The sequence below is a fragment of the Staurois parvus genome, unplaced genomic scaffold (genome assembly GCF_062004578.1).
Source record: "Staurois parvus isolate SC_StPar_1 unplaced genomic scaffold, SC_StPar_1.0 ptg000682l, whole genome shotgun sequence".
Lineage (NCBI taxonomy): Eukaryota > Metazoa > Chordata > Amphibia > Anura > Ranidae > Staurois > Staurois parvus.
Genome location: NW_028318478.1, coordinates 3,055,362 through 3,063,789, shown reverse-complemented (window position 1 = coordinate 3,063,789; position 8,428 = coordinate 3,055,362).

Sequence of the window (8,428 nt, the reverse complement as noted above, 5' to 3'; positions counted from 1 at the left end):
GCATATGTATTGTACAAAGAAAATCTCGCAGGGTGGTTTTACAGAAGTAGACTATACATGGATCAAGAAGGTCTTTCTTTCATTTAGAAGAAAGATAGACAGACTTATGAAGGATGGAAGAAATACAGTTTATAACATATAATGTGAATGGGTTGAATTGTCCTGGGAAAAGATTTAAGTTGTTTAAAGAGTTACATCACAGGGCAACGTCAGTGGTATTTTTACAGGAGACACACTTTGAGATAGAGTCAAACGTGAAACTAAAATCTAAATATTACCCAACATGGTATTATGCTGACTCTCCAATTAAAAGAGCAAAGGGGGTGGCAATAGGCTTGGCAAAGAATATGAGATTTGAGCTGGAAGAGAGAGAGACTGATCCGGAGGGGAGATTCCTATTTTTGAAAGGTAAACTACAGGGAATTGAGTGTACACTAGCCAATATATATTGCCCCAACAAAAAACCGGAGATCTTTTTGAAGGGTCTGCTGAAAAAATTGATTGATTTTAAAAAAGGGCGTTTAATAATAGCAGGAGATTTAAATCTTTGTATGGACCCACAAAAGGATGCAACCTCCCTTGTGCAGAGAGAGGGGGGTAGGTCTCTGAGAGCTTTGAAGAAGGTGAACGAGTACCAACTGGTGGACTCCTGGAGAATAATGCATATGAAAGACAGAGACTATACCTTCTTCTCTAATGCACATGAGATATACTCGAGACTGGATTACTTTTTGATCATCAACTCATTGAACTGTTGGTTAAAATAGAAATAGAGACAAGAACTTTCTCGGATCATGCCCCTGTCATAATGAAAATAGGATGGGGAAGAAGGTGGACGGGAGGCTTAGGATGGAGGTTAAATGAGGCTCTTCTCTTGGATGAGGATATTACGCAGAAGATCAGGGAAGAGATTAAAGTATATTTCAAGGAGAATGAGACAGAGGAAGTATCGACAGCTACAGTATGGGAAAGCCATAAGGTATATATAAGAGGAATCTTGATTGCGATGGGAGCAAGGAAGAAAAAAGAAAGAGAGAGGGTTAGTGGACTCCTAAAGGAAATCCTGGACTTGGAGCAGATACATAAGAAGAAAATAACAATAGAAACAAGACAGAAGTTAAAGGATAAAAAAGACGAGCTAGAGAGACTGATGGAAGAGGAGAGGAGAAGAGTATATAACAAAGTATTAAGTGAAAGATATAGATGGGGAGATAGACCAGGAAAATACTTAATGAGAGCCCTGAATAAAAAGAAAAACAGGAATTATATAGAAAAGATAAAAAGTCCTAAGGGGGAGTTGGTCCACTCAACTAAAGAAATTATTAAAGTATTCACGGAGTATTATAGAAAGTTATATAACATTAGTCATCAAGGTGCACCAAAAGAAATTAGAGAAGGTATTAACGAAAAAAGGATGATATATTTAAAAAATGCGGGATTACCTAAGCTCAGTGAAACACAATTGAATTCCTTGGACGCGGAAATTTCCCAGGAAGAAATAGAAGCAGCATTAAGAAGTACAGGGGGTGGGAAAAGCCCTGGCCCGGATGGTTATACAGTTAAGTACTATAAAAAATTTAGTGAATTACTGTTACCGAAGCTGAAGAAGTATATGAATGACTTGGGAGGTGGGATGGAGGGGAGGAGGGAATCCCTTCAGGCCCATGTAGTTCTCATTCATAAGGAGGGAAAAGATCCTTCTCAGTGCTCTAGCTATAGACCAATTTCATTATTGAACACTGATACCAAGTTGTACGCAAAGGTTCTAGCAAACAGGCTGAAAGAACTAATGCCTGAATGGATCCATGGAGACCAGGTGGGCTTTGTCCCAGGGAGAGAGGGTAGAGACAATGGGTTGAGAACTTTAATGCTTATTCAGAAAAGTAGAAAAGGAAAAGCCCCGGTGGTGCTCTTGTCAATTGATGCCAAAAAGGCGTTTGATAGAGTGGACTGGGGCTTTATGATGGACAACTTGGAAGTGCTGGGGATCGGAGAGAGAATGCGGGAGTGGATAGGTAAATTATATAGGGAGCCCACCGCAATCATTACGGTAAATGGGGAGAGGTCGGAATCCATTGGGATGTCCAATGGAACAAGACAGGGCTGCCCATTGTCCCCCCTGTTGTACGTTTTGACACTGGAACCCTTGTTGTCAATAATAAGGAATAGTGGAGCGGTAAAGGGAATCCAGATAGAAAATATAGAACATAAGGTAGCGGCCTTTGCGGACGACCTATTGTTTTATGTAGGCAACCCCCGAATAACATTACCAAGTATAATGAAGACCCTGAAGGAGTATGGTGAACTATCAAATCTAAAAATTAACCCAACAAAAACAGAGATTCTGAACATCAATATACCAAAGAGCGAAAAAGAAAAGTTACAAAAAGAATTCCCCTTTATATGGAGAGAAAAAGATATAAAATACCTAGGAATAAAACTGGCTACTTCATATAAACAACTGTATAGATTAAACTATATTTCTTTGATAAACGAGACGAAGGATGAATTAAAAAGATTAGGAGGAAATCCATCATGGTTAGGACGTATAAACCTAGTTAAAATGGTAATTATACCTAAAATACTCTACAGATTTCAAATGGTCCCAATTAAACTCCCAGAGGCGTTTTTTAAGATAATGAGAAGAATGTTAACAAGATATATATGGAGGAATAAAAAACCAAGAATATCATACGAAACATTAAGTAGGACTAAAGAGAAAGGGGGAATGGGACTACCTGATGTCAAGAGATATTATAAAGCAGTAATTTTAGCGAGAATATATGACTGGACATTTAACCATAAGGGAAAAAGTTGGGTAAAAATAGAAAACGAACTGAGTGGAATTAGTTTGGGTGAGATGATATGGGTCCCAGCACAATATAGAAGAATTAAAGAAAACACAAGGACTTTCACTTTAAATGTTTTAAGGACATGGGATAATTTAAATAAACACATGAAATGGGAATTCAACTCTATATTAATGCCACTTGCAAACACTGAGTTTTTTCCTCCAGGAAAGGATGAGATATCAGGGAGATGGTTTAAAAAAGAAGATATCCAATTGAGAGATGTATTGGTAGAGGGGGAATTGAGAACATTTAAAGAATTAAAAGAGGGGGGGGGGATATGTTTAATAGAATAGATGAGTGGAAATATCACCAATTAAAATGTTTCATTGGAAATCTCCCAAAACCCTTGAGATTAAAAAAGGAGTGGAATTGGTTTGAAAGGCTATTAGAAACACGTAGGGATGGGAAACACGGTGTTACAAAAATTTATAGGATCCTCACAGAATTAGACACGGACACAAAGTTAATTTTTATAACAAATTGGGAAAGGGATATGGAGGTGGTGATAGATGAGGATCAACAGAATAAGATATTTAGATTGGTACACGAGAGTGTTGGTATGAGAGACGTTGAGATTAACTATAAATGTCTGACACGATGGCATATTACACCGAGCACTGAGCACAAGATGAGTGGGGAGAATTCAAAAATGTGTTGGAGAGGATGTGGGGAGGAGGGCACGGTGTTGCACATATGGTGGCAATGTCCAAAAATTCAGGTTTTCTGGAAGACAATAGTTAAATTAATAGAAATAATAACTGGAAATGACATAGGGTTAGACCCAACCATGTGTCTCCTACATAATGTTGAGACAACAGTAAATAAATATAAAGAATCAGGCATATGGTACTACTTAAGTGCTGCAAAAGGGTTGATACCTAAGTTTTGGCGGAAGACAGAGGTGCCGATGGAGGAGGATTGGATCAATAGGGTAAACCAGAATAGCAGAATGGAAAAATCATACTATATGCAGGAAGACAGGTTGGAAATATACTATTCGCGATGGGAAAAATGGGAAAAATCAGGAATGAAAGAGAAATATAGAAAATTTTAAACTAGGAAATTATTTAAAGTTATTGGGTCTTGAGAGATTGGAGATCTTGCAGAGGGGAGGGAGGGGGTGGGGGGGTAGAGGTGGGTTGGGAGGGGAGGGAAAGAAAAGAGGTAATTAGAAGGGGGCAAAGTAGAAATGTATTGATTATTTATATGTTTTGTGTCTCTTCTTATGGAATTTTTGTAATAATATGAAAAACGAATAAATATTTAAATAAAAAAATTAAAAAAAAAAAAAGATCTTTCTTTCTGATATAAGCAGAGGAAGGCATTGTGGGGGGTGTATTGTAAATTCTGTGAAAGGCAACAAATACAAGTGCACAAAAACCAGCATGCATGCACATACTTTACCTAGTTGGTTAGGTTGAATAAAGACACCAGTTCAACATGTATGGGTGTGTATGTATTATACTTCTATCGCTTCCCATATCCCGGTATATTGTGTTAAATAAGATATTCATCTAAAGTGTTTTTTCAAATTCGCAACATTTCCCGCTGCAACCACAAATTCGTGGAAGTGAGATCCATCCTTTACCGCTTTAACAGTAAAAAAAAAATCCTGTACGCAATTTAAGGTTGAACCTCATCTCATTCAACTTCATTGAGTAGACGTGTGTCTTTAGAGTGACCTGAGACTAAATAGTTTCCTCCCAATGCTGGAATCACCATTTAATATATTTGTATATTGCGATCATATCCCCTCTTAAAGTGTTACTAAACCCAGGGTCCTTCATCCACTATATCTGGTCTCCCACAGTACACAGAACATGGAATTGCAATTATTTTAGTAGATTATAAACTGCTAAATACCTTTTTCTCATCAGAACTTACAGCAGTCTTGTGGCTTCTATCACTGTCCAGCCCACCACTACTAAAGCTTTTAGGTAGAGTTTTCTTTCTGCACTAGGAGGATACAAATCCCCTCACCTCTGTCTGGACAGTGCTGATTGGCTCTGCGCTGATCACATGCACTCTCCCAAGAGAAAAAAAAATCCTCTTTAGCAATACGCACCAAACTGAGCATGTGCATGCCTACAGTTCAGTCTGGAGATAAGAGGTCATTGCTTAAAAAAGGGGAGAAACAGAAGAAATGATCAAACAGCCTTTTTACACAATGCAGAGGATTAACCCCTTAGGTTCCACAGTGAGTATAACAAGCATGCTTTACTGCATATAGAGGCTGATTTTACTGTTGTAGGTTTGGTAACACTTTAAGCTTCTCTTCAGGGAGAATAGGTTTAAGGTTTGTAACTGTTCTTTATGACTGAGATCCACCATTACTCCTAATATTGTTGTTGCTCTTTTCTGGTCTCTCTAGTTCCAGCACATCTCTAAGGACTGGAGACCAGAACTGGAGGGCATATTCAAGGTGTATCCAAACCAGAGTTTTATAAAGTGGCAGGATTATTGTTTTATCTATTGAGTAAATACCCTTTTTAATGCATGCTAATATTCTACTAGCCTTCATGCAGAGGCTTGGCATTGCTTGCTATTGCTCAATCTGTCATCAACTTGGACCCCAATATCCTTTTTCCATCTTCAATTCCCCCAGAGGTTCTCCCCCAGCATGTAGCTTGCATTCATATTTATAGCCCCTAAGTGCATTACTTCAAATTTCCCTACATTGAGCCTCATTTGCCATGTGTTTGCCCACCTCTCTATTTTATTGAGATCTTCCTGTAGAGCTTCTATATCCTGCTGTATAGTTATTGCTCTGCTTTGCTTCGTATCATCAGCAAACACCAAGATTGAACTATTTATCCCAACCTCTATATCATGAATGAACAAATTAAACAGGCTTGGTCCCAGAACAGAGCCCTGGGGTACTCTGCTTACAACCGCCGACCCATCAGAAGATGCACTATTTATTACCAACCTCTAGAAAAGCCACAGTTACTAATTTCCTATCCAACAGACCTCTATTTGTGGATTAAGTGATTATGGAGTACCCTGTTAAATGCTTTGACGATGTCTAGATACACTGCATCTACAGGCCTTCCTTTATTCAGATTACAGCTCATTTCCTCAAAGAATGTTATTAGATTGGTCTGGAAAGAACAAGCTTTGATAAACCTATGCTGGTTACTGTAATAAAATTATTCTTATCTGCATTCTTCCATGAAGCAAATGCATCTGGTGCTAGGTCCTCTTTTGAAGTCCATCTCCAGGCAAAGCTCTCCCAAACCTCCCTCAAACCTATTCTGTAAAAAATAAATTACCTTTCTTTTACTCACCTGTCATCCATGTCTGTTCCTGGCACCACTTCTAAGAGTAACCACTGGTGATCCAGTACTGCAGTCTGGCTCTAGGGTGCAGTCTTCTAAAGCCTAAGCGCCCAGTCACTAGACAGCCAGAAGGAATTCTCCACATCACCTGGGCAGAGACATGGACACCCAAAGAAGAACCCCTTCTCTGCAGTATAAAAGATAGAAGACTTGGACCTGGCGCTTCATGTAAATATGGATTTAGGTACAGTGCATTCATAAATTATTCAGACCCTGTTATTTTGCAGCCTTATACTAGTTTAAATTTTTTTTTTCCTCAATCTACACTCCGTACCCTATAATGACAAAGTGAAAACAGAATTTTAGAAATGTCTGAATTTATTAGGGAAAAAACTGAAATATCACATGTACTTCAGTATTCAAACCCTTTACTCAGTACTTTGTTGAAGTACCTTTTGGCAGTAATTTCAGCCTCAAGTCTTTTTGGATATGATGCAACAAGTTTCACACACCTGGATTGGGGGATTTTCTGACATTCTTGTTTGCAAATCCTCTCGAGCTCATTCATGTTGAATGAGGACTGTTGGTGGACAGCCATTTTCAGGTCTCTCTAGAGATGTTCAAGTCAGGGCTCTGGCTAGGCCACTAGAACATTCACAGAGTTGTCCCTAAGCCACTCTTTTGTTGTCTTGAATGTGTGCTTAGGATTGTTGTCATGTTGGAAGGTGACCCTTCGCCCCAGTCTGAGGTCCTGAGTGCTGTGGAACAGGTTTACATTGAGTATATCTCTGTACTCTCTGTGCTCCATTCAGCTTTCCTTCAACCTTGACAAGTCTCCCAATCCCTGCTGCTGAAAACACACTCCCACAGCATGTTGCTACCATCGCCATGCTTCATTGTTGGGATGGTATTGGGCAGGTGATGAGCGGTGCCTGGTTTACTCCAGACAACGTTTCATCAGACCAGATAATCTTGTTCCTCACAGTTTGAGAGACCACGTGTTTTTTTTTTGCAAACTCCAAGCAGGCTTTCATGTGTTTTTCTCTGAGGAGAGCCACTCTGCCAGAAAGGTGGAGGGCTGCAGTGATGGTTGTCCTTTTGGAACTTTGTCCCATCTCCACACAGAATCACTGGAGCTTAGCCAGGTTCATGATTACCTCTTACTAAGGCCCTCCTGCTCTTTGGTCAGTTTGGCTGGGCAACCAACTCTTGGAAGAGTTCTGGTTGTGCCAAACTTTGTCCATTTGAGAATTATGCAGGCCACTGCGCTATTAGGAACCTTCAGTGCAATAATCTTGGCTCTGAGCTCTATAGGCAGTTCCTTTGACCTCATAGCTTTTGCTCTGATACAGTATGCATTGTACGCTGTGAGGCCTTTCATAGAAAGGTGCCTTTCCAAATCATGTCCAATAAATTTAATTTATGCCCCAAGAACAAGCAGGAACTGAAGACTGTTGCAGTAGAGGCCTGGCAGAGCATCACTAGGGATGAAACCCAGCGTCTGGTGATGTCTATGCGTTCCAGACTTCAGGCTGTAATTGACTGCAAAGGATTTGGAACCAAGTATTAAAAAGTGAAAGTTTGATTTATGATTATTATTCTGTCCCATTACTTTTGGTCCCTTAACAAGTGGGAGGCACATATGGAAACTGTTGTAATTCCTACACCGTTCACCTGATTTGGATGCAAGTACCCTCAAATTAAAGCTGACAGTCTGCAGTTAAAGCACATCTTGTTTGTTTCATTTCAAATCCATTGTGGTGGTGTATAGAGCCAAAAATGTTAGAATTGTGTCGATGTCCCAATATTTATGGACCTGACTGTAGCTGTTTATTTCTTGCTGCTGCCATAATCTACTACCAACAAACAACCCAAAATAAATGCTGCTGCTCCTCAGGATCGCCGTGATGCCACATGTGTACAGTTGTGGCCAAAATTATTCAACCCCCAATGCTGTAAAGGGGTTTAGGGACTATAGTGTACATTTGGAATTGTATTCAGAATCAAATCCTACAAGGACGTTGTAACTACCCAAATGCAACTAAAATGACATCAATTGTTTATGTAATACAGTAGTAAATGGTTCTTATGTGGTTTCTTCATTGCCACAATTATTCAACCCCTTAAAGACTACCACTCTGAAGAACAGAGGTTCATACAGGTGCTTTCCATCAGGTATTGAAAACACCTGTGGATGTCACCGAGCAGCAATCAAGCATAATAAGCACCAATTAGGCAGCTTTAAAATGACTGTGATACTCAGCTCCTTCTAGACATTTACTGGTGTGGTTACAAACA